We start from the raw sequence: 22,230 nt of genomic DNA, 5'->3' as shown, positions 1-22,230 counted from the left end.
GGCTTAAGAGCGTAGATTCGAGTTCTAAAATATAAGATGAACTTTTGGGTCATCACATTCTCCACCTCTAAAATAACCGTTCGTCCTCGAACGGACATAGAAGAGTACTTGGGCTGGTGAAAAGGTGGGGATATCTACTCCGCATATCGGACTCGGACTCCCAAGTAGCCGCCTCAATAGGCTGACCTCTCCACTGCACTCAAACTGAAGGGTAACTCTTTGATCTCAGCTGGCAAACTTGTCGGGCTAGAATTGCCACCGGCTCCTCCTCGTAAGTCAAATCCTTGTCCAACTGGACAGAGCTGAAATCCAACATATGGGATGGATCACTATGATATTTCCAGTGCATAGACACAGGGAACACCGGATGAACCGCTGATAAACTAGGTGGTAATGCAAACTTGTAGGCTACTTCACCCACCCTTTCAAGAATTTCAAAGGGTCCGATATACCTAGGGCTCAACTTGCCCTTCTTTCTGAACCTCATTACACCTTTCCTAGGTGAAACCCGGAGCAATATTCTTCCTCCAACCATGAATGCAATATTACGAACTTTACGGTCGGCATAACTCTTTTTCCTAGACTGAGTTGTGCGAAGTCGATCCTGAATAATCTTGACCTTATCCAAGGCATCCTGTACCAAATCAGTACCCAACAACCGAGCCTCTCCCGGTTCAAACCAACCAACTGGCGATCGGTATCGCCTTTCGTATAATGCCTCATATGGATCCATCTGAATGCTCGACTGGTAGCTATTATTATAAGCAAACTCCGCAAGTGGCAAAAAATGATCCCAAGAACCTCCAAAGTCTATAACACAAGCGCGGAGCATATCTTCCAATATCTGAATAGTGCGCTCTGACTGTCCGTCTGTCTGTGGATGAAATGTCATACTCAACTCCACCCGCGTGACTAACTCACGCTGTATAGTCCTCCAGAAATGTGAGGTAAACTGCGTACCTCGATCTAAAATAATAGACACGGGCACCCCATGAAGGCGGACAATCTCACGAATGTAAATTTCAGCTAACCTCTCTGAAGAATAGGTATCTGCCAGTGGAATGAAATGTGTTGACTTGATCAACCTGTCCACAATTAAACTGCGTCAAATTTTCTCTGAGTCCGTGGGAGCCCAATAACAAAATCCATACTGACATGCTCCCACTTCCACTCAGAGATTTCTAACTTCTGAAGCAAACCACCAGGTCTCTGATGCTCGTACTTAACTTGCTGACAATTCAGATACCGAGCTATATATGCAACTATATCCTTTTTCATTCTCCTCCACCAATAATGTTGCCGCAAATCTTGATACATTTTGGTGGTACCTGGATGAATAGAATACCTGGAACTGTGTGCTTCTTCAAGAATTAATTCACGAAGCCCATCCACTTTAGGCACACAAATACGACCCTACATTCGCAGAGCCCCATCTTCCCCCACAGCAACCTATTTGGCATCACCGTGCCGCACCGTGTTCTTAAGGATAAGTAAATGAGGAACATCATACTGCCTCTCTCTGATGCGCTCATATAAAGAAGACCGAGCGGCTGTGCAAGCTAGAACCCGATTGGGTTCTGAAACATCTAACCTTACGAACTGATTAGCCAAAGTCTGAACATCTGCAGCTAATGGCCTCTCACCAACCGGAATATACGCAAGACTGTCCATACTCACAACCGTTTTACTCAAAGCATTGGCCAACACATTGGCCTTTCTGGGGTGACACAAAATGGTGATATCATAGTCTTTCAACAACTCCAACCATCTTCTCTGCCTCAAATTAAGATCCTTTTGTTTGAACAGATATTGAAGGCTACGATGATCAGTAAATACCTCACACGAGATACCGTAAAGGTAATGCCTCCAAATCTTCAGCGCATGAACAATGGCTGCCGATTCTAAGTCATGAACAAGATAATTCTTCTCGTGAACTTTCAATTGCCGTGACGCATATGCAATTACCTTGCCATCTTGCATTAATACTGCACCAAGCCCAATGTGAGAGGCGTCACAATACACCGTATACAATCCTGAACCTGTGGGTAATACCAACACTAGCGTTGTAGTCAAAGCAGTCTTGAGCTTCTGAAAGCTCAACTTACACTCGTCTGACCATCTAAATGGGGCACCCTTCTGGGTCAATCTAGTCTTAATAGTTGTTCATAATCAATTACAGAATCGTCAATTAACTTCATGTTAACAAAAATATCATTTCAAACCTTCACAATACTAATAACGAGATGCGAGGCATGAAGACCTCATAATTATTTGCCCGAATTAACAAGTCACATTTAACGCTACCTGGGCGGGCACCTACCTCGTAGGTTACAACTCAATATTACAACACGAATTTGGCAAATATGCACAGAGAATTTCATACAAAAAAAATTTCAAATAAGCCTAGCAGGCATGACTCCCTATTAGTACTATAGTATAGATTTAATTTTCACAAGGGAGAATTTAAACACAAGAATTTTTATCACAAGGATCTCGTCCTTATATAACTCCCACCGCAGCTCATAGCCCGGTTTAAACACATCAATTTATTTTAAAATACGAGGACCTTAGCCTCAGTTCTGAATCACAAGTAATATGCACATCTTGCCAATCAAAACTTTCCATTTCTCCTTTTAAATAACTTTCGTTAAACAAAATCACAACACATAATGAACCCCATACCGGTAGGGCATATAATTCATAATTTGTAAATAAATTATCCTGAAATACATCAAAACATACCGAAATAAGTACCAGAAAGGCACCTTTAGCCTCACAGATCTTATTAGAGTCCATCATGGAATGATAGATGTAGTTATCTCCATAAAACCTCCCAACAGAAGTAAATACATAAGTAGATTATAGAATTACGAAGCTCACTCATAAGTGGAGCACAATAGGAGGACTCGTCTTGATACTCAGAACCGAATCAAGTTAGGGAAATTATTCCTTTATTTTAAATAGAGGTCGTACCTATAACGATACCATCTGATGTAATGACCTCCACCATACCATAAAACAAATATAACAACGGCTGGGTCTCCACCTCTAGGACGCCTTCTACCCGCCTGTCCTCCACCCTTAACTGGTCGTGTGGGTAGTGTAGTAACTGCAATGAGGCACGTAGCCTGAGTGCTTTGATGAAATATGCCTCTCCCAAGTTTGGAACAATTTTCTCATGATGTGCCTAGTATCACTGCTTTCATAACAACCCATTTGCGGGTTTGGCTGCTCATACTGAGTCTGGCCCATATAACTAGAATAACCATTGTAGGACACTTATGTCGGTGGTGCATAAAAAAAAAAACTTACTAAAGCACCTCGATTAATCCGATTTGCGAACTGGGCTGGATGACTGGGTTTACTACGTTCTAATATCTTGGCAATTTCTATCACTAGTGGAAATGAAGTATCAGTCTGTAGCTCCCGAGTTATACAAAATTTTACGATCATAATTAAGTCCTTTAATGAGTCTGTGGACTCGCTCTCTAGCTGTAGGAAGCAGAGAAGGAATATGACAGGCTAACTTATTGAACCTGATGGCATATTATGACACCGTCATGGTGACCTGACGCAACTATTCAAACTCTATACGCTACACATTACGGAGAGTCCGGGAAACAAACTCTTTCAAAAGCGTTCTGGGAACTGAGCCAAGTGGGCGGTGTTGCATTGGCTGGTCTGCCCTCTTCATAGGCTTGCCACGGACACCTGTGGAGAATTATCTCTCCCAAGGCCAATTTCTTCTTTTGTTATGCTGACTCAACACTGTTGAGCTGACCCATTTCTTAACATACTCTTCGAATCTTCTTTGGGGTAACCCTTACCCCCATTTATACACAACGATCATAAAAGTAGAGCACCATACAGGCAAATCTTGGCGCGAACCACATAGTCTAGAATCTCGTCAACCACTGTACTTCTTCCGAAGCACTCCGAAATCCGTAACCATGACGTCCATGCTGAGTAGACATTCTATAGATTTAAAGTTGTTTCTCTAACTCCTTTGGTACTGGAGTATAGGATTATTAAGTAGGCAGACATACCGCAAATCCCAACCTTATACTCTACAAAATCTCAGGCCTTAAACATGTGTAATTTTTTTTTTGGGAACCTTTCAGTACCACATATATACATTTCAGGCCAAAACTAATATAACACATGACCCCGCAATCCATCCATTGATAGTGGACTTCCCCCCACTCGGTGCGAAGTCATAGTTCACCATATCCGATGATCCAAAATAATAATCTTCACAGCTCGTATAAATCAACCAGATGCCAAGGTCTGATGCGCCCCTCACATGATTCACTGGTTGATCTCTCAATACGTCCGCATCTTCAGTCGGAACCACACGTTGAGGCAATGTTGAGCATCTATGGCTCTCTCATAATCCATCTGTGGCATCATGAACTGTCGACGCACAACTGATATCGAGTGTGCAATGTCATACACGAGTAGATACAAGGGAATGTGAGATATAGGTTTCAAGCAAAATCAATGCCGCACGATAAGGAATGAAGGAGGTGATATTGTTCCTAAACTTCATAGCCTTTGAGAGATAAGTACAGACGTCTCTGTACTGATACTTTAGACTATACTAAGCTTGCTCGTGACTCATGAGACTTAGGCAACCTAGGACTCTGAAACAAAAGTGTCACGACCCAAAATTTCCCACCGACGGGACCATGATGGTGCCTAACATTTCACTTGCTAGGCAAGCCAATGTTAGAGAATCATAACCAATTCCTTATTTTCATTCAGTAATTAACAATAATAAACTCAGATAAAATATAATAAGTGCGGAATATCATAAAACTGTATTAATTACTACCACCAGGATCTGGAGTCACAATTCACGAGCATTCTAAAATTTACTACAAGTAATAATCTGAAAGAAATACAACTGTCTCAATGAAAGAAACAGTAGAACAGAAAATATAGGCGGGGACTTCAAGGTCTGTGAACGCCGACAGATCTACCTTGAGTCTCCGGATAGCAGACCAATAGCAAAGTCTTGATCAACCTGAACAGGTATCAAAGTTTACACAGAAAGTGTAGAGTGCAGCATCAGTACAATCGACTCCATGTACTGGTAAGTGTCGAGCCTAACCTCGGCAAAGTAGTGACAAGGCTAGGACAAGACACCCGCATATAACCTGAACAATATAATCATGCTTGTGGCAATAACAGTAAATAAAGAAATAACACAGAAATAATGGGAAGGGAACATACAGTGTGGGAATACAATATAAAGAGTGAGAATAATGAAAAGACAGAATTAAACCAAAAATCCTTAAACGTATTGAGCAATTAAAACAGCAAGAAAAACTGCACGGCATCACCCTTCGTGCTTTTACTCTCAAGCTGTAACGACCCGGCCGGTCGTTTCGAGAGTTATAGCCCCGTTTTCTCCATTTCTACTTATTTTGTGTTATTCAGCTGTATTATGTTATATCGGGTTAGTTGGTTCGGGACCGGAGTGGGTTCAGAGTGAATTGAGACACTTAGTCTCTTAAGTAGAAACTTAAGTTGGAAAAGTCAACTGGATGTTGACCTATATGTAAATGATCTCGGATTTGAATTCTGATGGTTCCGTTAGCTCCATTAGGTAATTTTGGACTTAGGAGTGCGTCCAGAATGTGATTTGGAGATCCGTGATAGAATTAGGCTTGAATTGGCGAAATTAGAAATTTGATGATTTCAATCGGTAGTGGAAAATTTGATATCGGGGTCGGAATGGAATTCCAGAAGTTGAAGTAGGTTTGTAGTGTCATTTCTGACGTGTGTGCAAAGTTTGAGGTTATTCGGACATGGTTTGGTTGGTTTCGGCATCGGTTGCCGAATTTGGAAATTTAGAAGTTCTTAGGCTTGAATCTGAGGGTAATTTGGTATTTGGATGTAGTTTTGAGTGATTTGAAGGTTTGTCTAAGTTGGTATGTTGATATATGACTTGTTGGTATTTTTTGTTGAAGTCCCGAGGGCCTCGGGGTGATTCCGGGTGGTTAACGGATTTGTTGAAGTTGGAAATTGTAGCTGGAGTTGCTGCTTCTGCTATTTCGGCACCTGCGGAAGAAAGGGTCGCAGGTGCGAGGCCGCTGGTGCACGTGGGGAGTGCGCAGGTGCGGGAGATACTGGGCCAAGGTTGGGAATGCAGGTGTGAAGAATTTGGCCGCATCTGCGAGCCCGCAAGTGCGAGGCCTTGAGCGCAGATGCGGAGATGAGGAGTTTGTGCTGGTTTCGCAGATGCGCACCTGGGACCGCAGATGCGAGTCTGCAGGTACGAGGAAGGTGTCCGCAGGTGCGGAAGCTGGGTGATTAAGTGAGTTGCGCAGGTGCGAGAAAATGGCCGCAAGTGCGAAAAACCTAGGCAGAAACCATAAATAGAACCCTTCGCGAATTTTGGTCATTCTTCACAATTGCAACTCGGGTTTTGGAGCTTTTGGGATGGATTTGAAGAGGGAATCAAGGGGATTTCGTTGAGGTAAGTTACTTGAGCCCTAATACTTGTATATATGGTGATTTCATGTTGTTTTAATCATGGTAATTAGTGAAAATGAGGGGTTAGGGCTTGAAAATTTTGGAGAGTAATTTAAGGATTTGAAGGATCAAACGATGTCGGATTTTGATGAATTTGGTATGGTTAGACTCGTGAGATAATGAGATTTCTAGTTTTATAAAATTTGTTGGATTTCGAGACGTGGGCCTGGGGGCCGGGTTTGAGCCAATTTTGGGTTTTGGTCTAATTTTGTAGTTTTTCTTGTGGAATTCATTCCATTAGCGCGTATTGATGGTATTGTAATGATTGTGAATAGATTTGGAGTATTTGGAGGCTGAGTCTAGAGGCAAGAGCATTGCGGGGTAGGGATTTGACCGGTTTGAGGTAAGTAACGATTGTAAATCTAGTCCTAAGGGTATGAAACCCCGAATTTTATATCATTCTACTATTTTTAGTGATGCACATGCTAGGTGACGGGCGTGTGGGCGTGCACTGTTGGGGATTTGTGACTTGCTCCGTCCCGTAGCAACTCTAAAGTTGCATACTTTGTTGAAATCATATGATACTTATAAATTGGGCTGAATGCCATGTTTGGGCCTTGCGCCAATGCTATTTGGACCCTTAGGGGCTGTTTCTTACCATCCTCTCATTGTTTTCGATTGAAAATCTGTACTCAATCATGTTTATACTTGTTTACCGCATAACTCTGTTTTATGACTCTATTTTGATGCATATAAATGTTTTGGGCTAATGCCCTATTTTACTGAAATGCCCGAGTGGCTTGAGAGGTTTATGAATGAGTGAGGCCGAGGGCCTGATTTGTGAGGATGAGTGTGGATCGGGGCTGCCCGCCTGCAACATATTTATGATTGAGTGAGGTCGAGGGCCTGATTTGTGAGGATGAGTGTGGATCGGGGTTGTCCGCCTGCAGCATACTTTATTATTTTGGCCCGTGAGTTTTTCGTGCAGATTATAGCACTTGGGCAGAAGGATCCCCTCCGGAGTCTGTACATATCCCCAGTGAGCGCAGGTACCTACTGAGTGCGAGTGCCGAGTGCTGAGTGACTGGGAGGCAAGAGCGATTGTGAGGTATACTCGAGTGGCAAGAGTGATTGTGAAGTATGCCCTAGTGGCACGAGTGATTGTGAGGTTTGCCCGAGGAGCTGTATATGAGTGATGTTTTGCCCGAGGGGCTGTTTATGATTTTATCATTTTTGCTCACCTTTGCATTGAGCCTTTGTTTGAAAAACTATTGGAAAAATGTCTTTAAATGATTTTTATTGGAACTGGGTTTAAACTAGATAATATGATTCAAATCCTGATTTTTAAAAAGCATGTGGTATTTTACTGAGATTTCTTGATATGAACGTTATATGCTTTATTGCTCGTCACTACTGCTCAGTCTTTATTTATTGTTGTACTTACTGAGTTGGCGTACTGACATTACTCCCTGCACCTTGTGTGCAGATTTAGGTATAGCTGGACACGGTAGCGGTAATTGAGTGTTCTGGTTGCAGATTTTCTTGGAGATAGCAAGGTAGCTGTTTGGCTATCGCAGCCCCTGCTCTTCTCCCTCTTATCTTCCTCTAGTTGTATTTAGCTATTCTCCGGGCTGAGTTAGCCTTGATATTGTTAGACAGATTGTAGTATATGCTCATGACTAGTGACACCCCGATGTCGGGCTTTTCTTTTCCACACTTCTATTTTTCTTTTATTTGAACTCTTTAAATGGAGGTTTTATATTAAATAACCTTGAAATTATCTTTAAAATGAAAATATTGGTTTGTTTAGGAAATGAGTCGGCTTGCCTAGTTCCACGATAGGCGCCATCACGACAGGGGTTAGTTTTGGGTCGTGACAGATTGGTATCAGAGCCTAGCTTACATAGGTCTCACGAGTCATGAGCGGGTTTAGTAGTGTCTTGCGGATCGGTACGAAGACGTCTGTACTTATCTTCAGGAGGCTGTAGAACCTTTAGAAAACTTCACATTCTTGGATTCTTGTCGTGCGAATTTGTTGATTCTAGTAATTAAACATCTGTTGTTTCATTCTCTCACAGATGGTGAGGACTCGTACTGCCGGTCAGGAGGGCCAGCCACCAGTACCACCAGCCAGGGCGACGAGAGGCCGAGGTCACGGTAGAGGTCGTGGTAGGGGCAGAGGTGCAGCCCGTACAACAGTTGGGCAGTACCTGTAGATCCACTGGTTGTCCCAGATCAGGACCAGGTTCCAGTTTTCGATGCACCAGCTCAGACACCACCTGTGCCTATTGTGATTCTAGGCCTTCATGAGGCCCTAGCTCAGATTCTGACAGCATGTACTGGCCTTGCTCAGGCGGTCTCTATTTCGACGGCCGCAGCCACTTCTCAGGCCAGGGGAGGCACTCAGACTCCCGTCGCTCGCACACCCGAGCAGGTTATTCAGGGACTTCAGACACCAGAGGCACCACCAGCCCAGCCGGTTGCTGTTGCTCAGGATTATGTGGTTCGTGCCATGCCTGAGGATGATCAGCGTAGGTTGGAAAGGTTTAGGAGACTTCAGCCACCACCTTTTAGTGGCACAGAGAGAGAGGATGCTGAGGACGTTTTGGACATGTGTCAGATGATACTCCGTACTGCTGTATTTTGGGGACTTGTGGGGTCTCATTTACTACCTTTCAATTTTTTGGGGCTGCACTCAGATGGTGGGAGACTTACGAGAGGCGCATGCCTGTTGGCGCAGCACCCCTTACTTGGCAGCAGTTCTCCGTGGTCCTTTTGGAGAAGTTCGTGCATCGATCCCGCAGAGAGGAGCTAAGTAGACAGTTTGAGCGGCTCCGCCAGGGTGATATGTCTGTGATGCAGTATGAGATGTGGTTCTCCGAGTTGTTCCGTCATACTATCTGGTTGGTTCCCACAGACAGAGAGAGGATCATGAAGTTTATTGATGGCCTCACTTATCAGCTACAGTTGCTCATTACCAGGGAGTGGGTTTCAGGTACTACCTTTGATGACGTTGTCGACATTGCTCGGCAGATTGAGATGGTTCGCGGTTAGGAGAGGGTTGAGAGGGAGACCAAGAGGCCTCGTGGTCAGGGTGGATTCAGCGGTGCTCCTTTTGGGGGTCAGTTCTAGCACAGTAGAGGTCGTCATTTCAGACAGGCTCAGCCAGCATGGCCATTTCATCGGGGTGCATCATCTGGCCATGAATCTCACAGTTCTCATTAGGGCCACTCATTACTTGGTGCCCTTCCAGTTCAGAGTTCGTCCCATGCTCCACCTGTTTAGGGCTCTTCCATGCCAGGTTCTTCTACCAGTCATCTCGGTGCTAGGGGTTCCCTTCAGTTTTCGCCGCCAGCACCAGAGAGTTGTTTTGAGTGTGGGGAGCTGGGGCATATGTGGAGGTAGTGTCCTCGTCATCACAGAGGTCTATCTCAGTAGAGGAGTTAGCCTCCGACTACAACACCAGTTACCTCACCATCCGCCCAATCAACTCGGGGTGGAGGTTAGTCAGGTAAGGGTCGCCCTAGAGGGGGAGGCAGATTAGGGGGTAGTCAGGCCCGTTTTTATGCTCTCCCTGCCAAACCAGATGCTATTGCTTCAGATGCTGTGATTACAGGTATTGTCTCAGTTTGCCACAGAGATGCCTCAGTATTATTTGACCTTGGTTCCACGTATTCATATGTTTCCTCGTATTTCGCCCATTTCTGGATATGCCCCGTGAGTCCTTAGTTTCATCTGTACATGTATCTACTCCTGTGGGCGATACTATTATTGTGGACCGCGTATATCAGTCATGTGCGGTGACTATTAGGGGTTTGGAGACCCGAGTAGATCTATTGTTGCTCAGTATGGTTGACTTTGATGTGATATTAGGTATGGATTGGTTATCTCCATGTCATGTTGTTCTAGATTGTCGCGCTAAGACGGTGACGTTGGCTATGCCGAGAATTCCGAGGGTTGAGTGGAGCGGTTCTGTAGATTATGTACCAAGTAGGGTGATTTCGTATTTGAAGGCTCAGCGCATGGTTGAGAAGGGTTGCCCATCTTATTTGGATTTTGTGAGGGATGTTAGTACAAATACTCCTATCATTAATTCTATTCCGGTGGTACGTGATTTTTCGGATGTGTTTCCTGCAGACCTACTGGGCATGCCGCCTGACAGGGATATTGACTTTGGTATTGATTTGGTGCCGGGCACTCGGCCCATTTCTATTCCACAGTATCGTATGGCATCGGCGGAGTTGAAGGAATTGAAAGAACAGCTTCAGGAACTCCTAGATAAGGGGTTCATTCGGCCTAGTGTGTCACCTTGGGGTGCACCGGTTCTATTTGTGAAGAAGAAGGACGGTTCCATGAGAATGTGTATTGATTACAGGCAATTGAACAAGGTCACAGTCAAGAATAAGTATCCTTTGCCTCGCATTGATGATTTATGTGACCAGCTTCAGGGAGCGAGGGTGTTCTCCAAGATTGATTTGAGGTCCGGTTATCACCAGCTGAGATTCGGGATGAAGATATTCTCAAAATAGCTTTCAGAACCTGATATGGCCAATATGAGTTCTTGGTGATGTCTTTTGGGCTAACCAATGCCCCAGCAGCGTTCATGAACAATGTATTTCAGCTCTATTTGGACTCATTCGTTGTGGTATTTATTGATGACATCCTGGTGTACTCCCGTAGCCAGGAGAAGCACGCTCAGCATCTAAGGATTGTATTACAGAGATTGAGGGAGGAGAAGCTTTATGCAAAGTTCTCCAAATGTGAGTTTTGGCTCAGTTCAGTAGCATTCTTAGGACACATGGTGTCCAGTGAGGGTATTCAGGTGGACCCAAAGAAGATAGAGGCGGTGCAGAGTTGGCCCAGACCATCCTCAGCCATAGAGATTAGGAGTTTTCTTGGTTTGGTAGGTTACTACCGTCGCTTTGTGGATGGATTTTCATCTATTGCATCACCCTCGACCAAATTGACCCAAAAGGGGGCTCCATTCAGGTGGTCGGATGAATGTGAGGAGAGCTTTCAGAAGCTCAAGACTACTTTGACCACAACTCCATTATTAGTTCTGCCATCAGCTTCAGGTTCTTACACCGTGTATTATGATGCCTCGAGGATAGGCATTGGTTGTGTTTTAATGTAGGAAGGTAGGGTGATTGCCTATGCTTTGTGCCAGTTGAAGACCCATGAGAAAATTATCTTGCCCATGATCTTGAGTTAGCAGCCACTGTTCACACCTTGAAGATTTGGCGTCATTATTTGTATGGGGTTCATTGTGAGATCTATACTGATCACCGGAGTCTGCAGTAACTGTTAAAGTAGAAGGATCTTAATTTGCGTCAGCGAAGATGATTGGAGCTTTTTATGGACTATGATATCACTATTTTGTACCATCCGAGGAAGGCCAATTTGGTGGCCGATGCTTTGAGTCGCCAGGCAGAGAGTTTGGGGAGTTTAGCATATCTTCCAGCAGCAGAGAGACCTTTGGCATTAGATGTTCAAACCTTAGCTGGCCAGCTTGTCAGATTGGATATTTCGGAGCCTAGTCGGGTATTGGCTTGTGTGGTCTCCAAGTCTTCTCTTTATGACCGTATCAGGGAGCGTCAGTATGATGACCCCCTCTTGCTCGTTCTTCTGGACAGGGCTCAGAGAGGTGATGCTAGGGATGTGACCATTGGTGATGATGGCATGCTGAGAATGCAGGGCCGGATATGTGTGCCTAATGTAGATGGGCTTCGAGAGCTAATTCTTGAGGAGGCCCACAGCTCGCGGTATTCCATCCATCCGGATGCCACGAAGATGTACCAGGATTTGAGGTAGCACTACTGGTGGAGGCGGATGAAGAAGGATATAGTTGGGTTTGTGGCTCGGTGTCTAAACTGTCAGCAGGTTAAGTATGAGCATCAGAGACCGGGTGGCTTGCTTCAGAGATTAGAGATCCCAGATGGAAGTGGGAGCGGATCACTATGGACTTTGTAGTTGGGCTCCCACGGACTTCGAGGAAGTTTGATGCTATTTGGGTTATTGTGGATCGGCTAACCAAGTCTGCGCACTTCATTCCGGTTGGTACTACTTACTCTTCAGAGCGGTTGGCTAAAATTTACATCCGAGAGATCGTTCGCCTGCATGGTGTCCCAGTTTCCATCATTTCAGATAGGGGTACTCAGTTCACGTTGCAGTTTTGGAGGGCCGTGCAGCGAGAGTTGGGTGCTCAGGTTGAGTTAAGCACATCTTTTCACCCTCAGACGGACGGGCAGTCCGAGCGCACTATTCAGATATTGGAGGACATGTTGCTTGCTTGTGTCATTGACTTTGGGGGTTCATGGGACCTGTTTCTGCCACTCGCGGAGTTTGTATATAATAACAGTTATCAGTCAAGTATTCAGATGGCTCCGTACGAGGCTTTGTATGGGAGGAGGTGTAGATCTCCAGTTGGATGGTTTGAGCCGGTTGAGGCTAGGCTCTTAGGTACAGACTTGGTCCAGGATGCATTATATAAGGTGAAATTGATTCAGGAGAGGCTTTGCACGGCGCAGTCTAGGCAGAAGAGCTACGCGGATAGGAAGGTCCGTGATGTGTCTTTTATGGTTGGGGAGAAGGTTTTGCTGAAGGTATCACCCATGAAGGCTGTTATGAGGTTTGGGAAGAGGGGCAAGTTGAGCCCCCGGTTCATTGGTCCTTTTGAGGTGCTTTAGAGAATAGGGGAGGTGTCTTTATAAGCTTGCCTTGCCACCCAGCTTGTCGAGTGTGCATCCAGTGTTTTATGTTTCCATGCTCCGGAAGTATATTGGAGATCCGTCCCATATTTTGCATTTCAGCACGGTTCAGTTAGAGGGTGATATGACTTATGATGTGGAGCCGGTGGCTATTTTAGATCGGTAGGTTCGAAGGTTGAGGTCAAAGGATATAGCTTCAGTGAAGGTGCAATGGAGAGGTCAGCCTGTGGAAGAGGCCACCTGGGAAACCGAGCGGGAGATGCGGAGCAGATATCCACGCTTATTCGAGACTCCAGGTATGTTTCTAGACCCGATCGAGGATGAACGGATGTTTAAGAGGGGAGGATGTAACGACCCGGCCGGTTGTTTCGAGAGTTATAGCCCCGTTTTCCCCATTTCTACTTCTTTTGTGTTATTCAGCTGTATTATGTTATATCGGGTTAGTTGGTTCGGGACCGGAGTGGTTTCAGAGTGAATTGAGACACTTAATCTCTTAAGTAGAAACTTAAGTTGGAAAAGTTAATCGGATGTTGACCTATGTGTAAACGATCTCGGATTTGAATTCTGATGGTTCTGTTAGCTCCGTTAGTTGATTTCGGACTTAGGAGTGCGTCCGGAATGTGATTTGGAGGTCCGTGATAGAATTAGGCTTGAATTGGCGAAATTGGAAATTTGACGATTTTAATCGGCTGTGGAAAATTTGATATCGGGGTCGGAATGGAATTCTGGAAGTTTGAGTAGGTTTGTAGTATCATTTTTGACGTGTGTGCAAAATTTGAGGTTATTCGGACATGGTTTGGTTGGTTTCGGTATCGGTTACCGAATTTGGAAATTTAGAAGTTCTTAGGCTTGAATCCGAGGGTAATTTGGTATTTGGATGTTGTTTTGTGTGATTCGAAGGTTCTACTAAGTTGGTATGTTGATATATGACTTGTTGGTATTTTTGGTTGAGGTCTCGAGGGCCTCGGGGCGATTCCGGGCGGTTAACGGATTTGTTGAAGTTGGAAATTGCAGGTGGAGCTGCTGCTTCTGCTATTTCAGCACCTGCGGAAGAAAGGGTCGCAGGTGCGAGGCCGCTGGTGCGCGTGGGGAGTGCACAGGTGTGGGAGACGCTGGGCCAAGGCTGGGAATGCAGGTGCGAAGAATTTGGCCGCATCTGCGAGCCCGCAAGTGCGAGGCCTTGAGCGCAGATGCGGAGATGAGGAGTTTGTGCTGGTTTCGCAGATGCGCACCTGGGACCGCAGATGCGAGTCCGCAGGTGCGAGGAAGGTGTCCGCAGGTGCGGAAGCTGGGTGATTAAGTGAGTTGTGCAGGTGCGGCTTCTTGGACCACAGGTGCGGTCGCGCGGGTGCGAGAAAATGGCCGCAAGTACGAAAAACCTAGGCAGAAACCATAAATAGAACCCTTCGCGAATTTTGGTCATTCTTCACAATTTCAACTCGGTTTTTGGAGCTTTTGGGAGGGATTTGAAGAGGGAATCAAGGGGATTTTATTGAGGTTGTTGAGGTAAGTTACTTGAGCCCTAATACTTGTATATATGGTGATTTCCCGTTGTTTTAATCATGGTAATAAGTGAAAATGAGGGGTTAGGTCTTGAAATTTTTGGAGAGTAATTTAAGGATTTGAAGGACCAAACGATGTCGGATTTTGATGAATTTGGTATGGTTAGACTCGTGAGTTAATGAGATTTCTAGTTTTATAAAATTTGTCGGATTTCGAGACGTGGGCCCGGGGGCCGGGTTTGAGCCAATTTCGGGTTTTGGTCTAATTTTGTAGTTTTTCTTGTGGAATTCATTCCATTAGCGCGTATTGATGGTATTGTACTGATTGTGAATAGATTCGGAGCATCTGGAGGCCGAGTCCAGAGGCAAGAGCATTGTGGGGTAGAGATTTGACCGGTTTGAGGTAAGTAACGATTGTAAATCTAGTCCTGAGGGTATGAAACCCCGAATTTTGTATCATTCTACTATTTTTAGTGACGCACATGCTAGGTGACGGGCGTGCACTGTTGGGGATTTGTGACTTAGTCCATCCCGTAGCAACTGTAAAGTTGCATACTTTGTTGAAACCATATGATACTTATATGTTTTAGAAAGAATTTCTGTAAATTGGACTGAATGCCATGTTTGGGCCTTGCGCCAATGCTGTTTGGACCCTTAGGGACTGTTTCTTACCATCCTCTCATTGTTTTCGATTGAAAATCCATACTCAGTCATGTTTATACTTGTTTACCGCATAACTCAGTTTTATGACTCTATTTCGATGCATATAAATATTTTGGGCCGAATGCCCTATTTTACTGAAATGCCCGAGTGGCTTGAGAGGTTTATGACTGAGTGAGGCCGAGGGCCTGATTTGTGAGGATGAGTGTGGATCGGGGCTGCCCTCCTGCATCATATTTATGATTGAGTGAGGTCGAGGGCCTGATTTGTGAGGATGAGTGTGGATCGGGGCTGTCCGCCTGCAGCATACTTTATTATTTTGGCACGTGAGTTGTACGTGCAGATTATAGCGCTAGGGTTGAAGGAGCCCCTCCGGAGTCTGTACACGCCCCCAGTGAGCGCAGGTACCTACTGAGTGCGAGTGCCGAGTGCTGAGTGACTGGGAGGCATAAGCGATTGTGAGGTATGCCCGAGTGGCAAGAGTGATTGTGAGGTATGCCCGAGTGGCACGAGTGACTGTGAGGTTTGCCCGAGGGGCTGTATATGAGTGATGTTTTGCCCGAGGGGCTATTTATGATTTCATCATTTTTGCTCACCTTTGCATTGAGCCTTTATTTGAAAAACTGTTAGAAAAATGTCTTTAAATGATTTTTAGTGGAACTGGATTTAAACTAGATAATTTGATTCAAATCCTGATTTTTAAAAAACATGTGGTATTTTACTGAGATTTTCTGATATGAACGTTATATGCTTTATTGCTCGTCACTACTGCTTAGTCTTTATTTATTGTTGTTACTTACTGATCTGGTGTACTGACGTTACTCCCTGCACCTTGTGTGCAGATTCAGGTGTAGCTGGACACGGTAGCGGTTATTGAGTGTTCTGGTTGCAGATTTTCTTGGAGATAGCAAGGTAGCTGTTTGGCGATCGCAGCCCCTGCTCTTCTCCCTCTTATCTTCCTCTAGCTGTATTTAGCTATTCTCCGGGCTGAGTTAGCCTTGATATTGTTAGACAGATTGTAGTATATGCTCATGACTAGTGACACCTCGATGTCGGGCTTTTCTTTTCCGGACTTCTGTTTTTCATTGATTTGAACTCTTTAAATGGAGGTTTTATATTAAATAACCTTGAAATTATCTTTAAAATGAAAATATCGGTTTGTTTTGGAAATGAGTCAGCTTGCCTAGCTCCACGATAGGCGCCATCACGACAGGGGTTAATTTTGGGTCGTGACACAAGCTCACCAAATAAATAAATAGAACGGCACGGCATCACCCTTCATGCATTAAACCTTTCATAATATACACGGCATCACCCTTCGTGCTTTAAACCTCTCATAATATACATGGTATCACCCTTCGTGCTTTAAACCTCTCATAATATACACGGCATTACTCTTCGTGCTTTAAACCTCTCATAATATACACGGCATCAACCTTCGTGCTTTACACTCTTCCTCACAATTCACAGAATCAATAATAACGGATAGAGAGAAGTTTCACAAAGAAATCAATATTTCATCAATGATTACTTTCACAATTTAACATCTCAACCTCGAATCAATATTCACAATTTTATCAACCTTGGTGGAACCGGATACAAGTATCCCAACATTTCAACAACAACAATAAACATGGATAACCAGATTTAAGACTACAAATTTGCAAGAATGGAATTTCACTCGCATGCTATGACTCGACCACAACGCATAGATGCTCGTCACCTCAACTATACATCGTATTCAACAACAAAACATGTAGCAATTACTCACACAATACCTATTCCCTCAAGCCAAAGTTAGACACAATACTTACCTCGCTCTGAAGGCAACTTAATTCTCAATCTTAGCTTTCCCTTTGGAATTCACCTCCAAACCACTCTTATCTATTCAAAAATGACTCAATAATATCAAATATTTCTTTAGAAATCAATTATATTACATAAATTAAATTCCCAAATTTTCCTCCAAAAAGTTGAAAAAATCGACCCCGAGCCCGCTTGGTCAAAACTTGAGGTTCGGACCAAAATCCTTTTACCCATTCACCCCCGAGACCGAATATATAATTAGTTTTAGAATCCGACCTCAAATTGAGGTCTAAATCCTCAAATTTCGAAACTCCTAAGTTATACCCAAAAATCCTAATTTCACCACAAAAATTCTAGATTCTAGGTTGAAATCTTATTATAAGATGTAAAAGATTGAAAGAAAAGAGTTAGGAATCACTTACCTATGATTTGGAGAAGATTTGGTTTTTGAAAAATCGCCTCTTAATGTTTAGGGTTTTGAAAATATGAAGAATGAATGAAAAATCCCGTCTAAGTCTAAAGTTATCAGTTGCGGATGTCGCATTTGCGACTGAAGCTCGCAAATACGAAGGAGTCATCGCAAATGCGAGAACCTTCACATTTCTGCTGCCTTCGTAAATGCGAAGAGTATGTCGCATTTGCGACAATTGACCCATCGCAACTGCGGGTAGAAGTTCGCATTTGCGAACATGCCCTTCCCCTGACCCCCTTCGCAATTGCAAAGATAAACTCGCAATTGCGAGAACTGTTGGCCTAGGCTTTCTTCGTAATTGCGATAAAAACCTCGCAATTGCCATACCTGCTTGGTTCGCATTTGCGAAGCCTGATCTCGCAATTGCAAGATCAGAGGCCTGCTACAGACACCAGTTACACCAGCAAATTTCTAAGTTCCAAAATCACTCTGTAGCCTACCCGAAACTCACCCGAGCCCTCGGGGCTCCAAACCAAATATGCACGCAAATCTAAAAATATCATACGAACTTGTTCACCCGATCAAATTGCCAAAATAATACCTAGAACTACGAATTTATCACCAAATCAAATGAAATTCTCAAGAACACTTTATAATTCATATCTTCTCAACTGGACGTCCGAATCACGTCAAATCAACTCCGTTTCACACCAAATTTCACACACAAGTCTTAAATATCATAATGAACCTGTACCGGGCTCCAAAACTAGAATACAGACCTGGCACTAACAATGTCAAACATCAATCACTTCTTGAAAACAAATAAATTTTCAGACTTTTAATTTTTATCAAAAATTCATAACTTGAGTTAGGGACCTTCGAATTCGATTTCGGGCATACGCCCAGGTCCCATAATTCGATACGGATCCACCGGGACCGTTAAAACATGGATTTGGGCCCGTTTACCAAAAATGTTGACCGAAGTCAACTAAAATCAACTTTTAAGGCATAAATTCTTATTTTCATCAATTTTCAACATAAAATCTTTTCGAAAATCTGCCCGTATTGCGCATGCAAATCGAGAAGGGTAAAAATAAGATTTTTAAGGTTTAAGAGCTCAGATTCGAGTTTTAAAACATAAGATAACCTTTTAGGTCATCACAAAAAGACTACTTGATTGTATTAGAGAAGGACCTAATTGTTTTCTTCTTTTTGTCATTGCATATTGTTATTGCATTATGTATTACTTGGCATAGTTACATTGCATGCGACTTTTTAATATTTTACCACTTAGCTTAATATATTTGCTTTTGCTCCCTTTTTAATATAATATAAACAAACAAAAATACTTCTTACTTTCTTAGTCTAAGGTGACTATATTGTTATTAATCTAAGGGTGTGTTTGGTATGAACTCATTTTTCTCCAAATGAAGGAAAATGACCTCCCAACAAAGAGAAAAACATATTTTTCAAAACTCTATTTAGTTTCCCCACCCCTATCCTTACCCTCTAATCCGCAAGCTCGCCACCCCCGACCCTCAGTCCCCTAACCCACAATCACATTGACGGATCCAGAATTTTAATTTTATGAGTTCAATTTTTAAGGTTTTTAGTATTGGACCCATTATATTTGTAAAGTTATTAGTCTATAACTACTTTTTTGTTGTTGTAATTTTAATAAATGTTTACATATAAATTTATATTCCGCGTCTAAGGTTATGAATTCAATTGAACCTGTCAGTAGAATACTATATCTTCCCCGCACCACCGCCACGACACCCTCCGCCCACCCTCCAACCCCTGCCCCCGCTAACTTTCCCCTTCCCAACTAGAAAAACTATTTATTTTCTAATAAAATATTTTGAGGAAACATTTTCCTTCGTGCCAAACACACCCTAAAAATAAAAGAGCTTTTCCAATTTTCGTCTATTTAGTTTCTAAATAGATGATGTGATAACAAAGTATTTCTAATAATATTAATATTAATACACAGTTTTATAATAATATTAATATTTCTAAAATAAACTTTTGAGTAAATAATTACGAATAAAAGAATATAATATAATATTTATGAATAATCAATGTGGATCTATTGTATACACGTTTTGATAATACTAAAGAATACTACAAGATAACATTAGTACGATAGGTTTATGTATGTAGACCTTACTAATAAGGACTAATATTTGCACCTGAATGAATTAGTTGTCACACATATATATGATACATAATCCTTGCTATCAAAATTGTCGAATAAATTCATACATGAAGGACGATTAATTTAAGAGCCACGTTGGCCAAGCTGTCAAAAATAATTTATTTTATAAAGTATTTTTGTTCAGAAGTACTTTTGTAAAATAGCAGTTTGTATTTGACCAATTTATTTGAGTATTGCTTTTTGCTAGCTCATTGCGTTTTGCCAGTCTTTTCAAAAAGTACTTTTAAATATAAAATTATGAAAAAAAGAGAGTAAATGTTCAGTTTGCAGATTGTATTAATTTAAAAAATTAACTATTTATTATAAAATAATTCAATTAAAATATCAAACGTATAGTAAAAATATAAATTACAAATCCCAATCAATATAAAATATAATTATTTCAAAGTAATAATATTGAGTATTTGGTAGTACTTATTATTTATATGACAATTTGAATATATCAAAATACATTATTCAATATAAATTTAAAATCTACTCTTAGGGATAGGGAATGAAAATAAAAATATGATTAAAAAAATAGAAAAAAAGATATAGTAGAAATAAAAAAGGAAAGGAAAATAAAGTGAAACTTATTAAATTAATGAGGGATAATTTGGAAAATATAAATTTATTTTAATTTTTTTTTGTCTTGAACAAATTAATTTTCTACTTTTGCTTCTGCTTCTTGGATGAAGTTAGAATTTATAGTTTCTTCTTAAAAGTAGAAAGACTATTTCTGCTGCTGCTCAAAAATACTTTTTCATCTTGGCCAAATACCATAAATTTTTCAAAAGATACTTTTTTGGCAAAACGAAAAAAATATTTTTGGCCTCCTAAAAGCTTGACCAAACAGGTTGTAAGTGTCATTATCCTTGACCATTCAACAGTAATTTGCTAGTTGATTTACATATTAATAATGTTGTGACCTTCTCAACTGTTGGTTAAATGTATCTTTTAACATTGAAACCTGAAAAATATTTTGAAGTATAACACGAATACATCATAGTCCATGAAAGAGAAACAAACTTTTTCAATGCATCTCACATTTCTTCATAATCATTATTTATATATGTTACAATTGCCACAAATTGTACTATTATTTATAATGTCTTATAGCATTTTTAACAAGAAGAATATCAAGACACATCTTTAATTTATTTATAATATATTTGTAATTGTCATGACCCAAAATCCTACCACAGGTGTCGTGATGGCACCTAGTCTCTAAGGCTAGGTAAGCCGATTTCTATCACATTTTGAAGCCATTTTATTTTTTGAATTAAATAAGTAACCAAAACTAACAGCGGAATAAATATGAATATACAACCTCCCAAGACTGGTAGTACTGAGTCACGAACTCTAACTGAATACATGGAATGATCACGAGGACCGAATATACAATACTGTTTGATTAAAAATTAACAGTACAATGAAATGAAAAGACTCCAAGGGACTGCGACGACCAAGCATATCTACCTTGAATCCTTACGATCCTGCTTTTACTCTGCTCAAGTCCGATATCTCCAATACCTGATTCTGTATAAAAATGTGCAGAAGTATAGTATGAGTACACCACGGTCGGTACCCAGTAAGTATCAAGACTAACCTCAATGGAGTAGAGACGAGGTACAATCAAGACACTCACTAGTCTAATAACCTGTGCAATATAGCATGCAAAAATAATAAAAAATAAATAGCAGTAATAGCAACATCAATCAACTAGTGATTTAAACAACAAGGTAACACGAGTACCATAAATATTGCTCAAACGAGTAATAAATACAGGTACAACCAATTAATCAGGTCCTTCAGAATATACATCTTTTATCTAAGTGATTCAATAAAAATCTCTGGAATATAATCCTTTTCAATAAATATATTTCCGAATATAATTCTTTCAAGTAAATATCTTTCGAATATAATTCTTTCAAGTAAATATCTTTTGAATGCAATTCTTTCAAGTATATATCTTTCAAATATAATTTTTTCAAGTAAATGCCTTTCGAATATAATTCTTTCAAGTTTCAAATATACTTCTTTCAAGTAAATATCTTTATAATATAATTATTTCAAATAAATATCTTTCGAATATAATTCTTTCAAATAAATATCTTTCAAATATACTTCTCTCAAGTAAATATCTTTATAATATAATTCTTTCAAATAAATTTCTTTCGAATAAAAGTCACCATGTGATGCCTCATTTAACTTTCCTGACGTAAGGAATATATTCAACATATCACATCAAATGGCACGGCAATACCTTCGTGCACTTAGCTCATTCTCACCCAATATATATATTTGATTCAAATCAATTGGCACGGCAACATCCTTCGTCCATTTATATCTTCCTCATTGTGCATACATATAATAGTACCAACTAGGTAGGAGAAATGCCAATAACAATAAAAGAAATAAAGTGGAGGCACACATAAAACAACAACGACTACAAGTCACACAGAA

The sequence above is a fragment of the Nicotiana tabacum genome, chromosome 22 (assembly GCF_000715075.1).
Source record: "Nicotiana tabacum cultivar K326 chromosome 22, ASM71507v2, whole genome shotgun sequence".
NCBI classification, from domain to species: Eukaryota; Viridiplantae; Streptophyta; class Magnoliopsida; order Solanales; family Solanaceae; genus Nicotiana; species Nicotiana tabacum.
The sequence above is the reverse complement of the archived record's forward strand: the minus strand, read 5'-3'. Positions refer to the sequence as shown.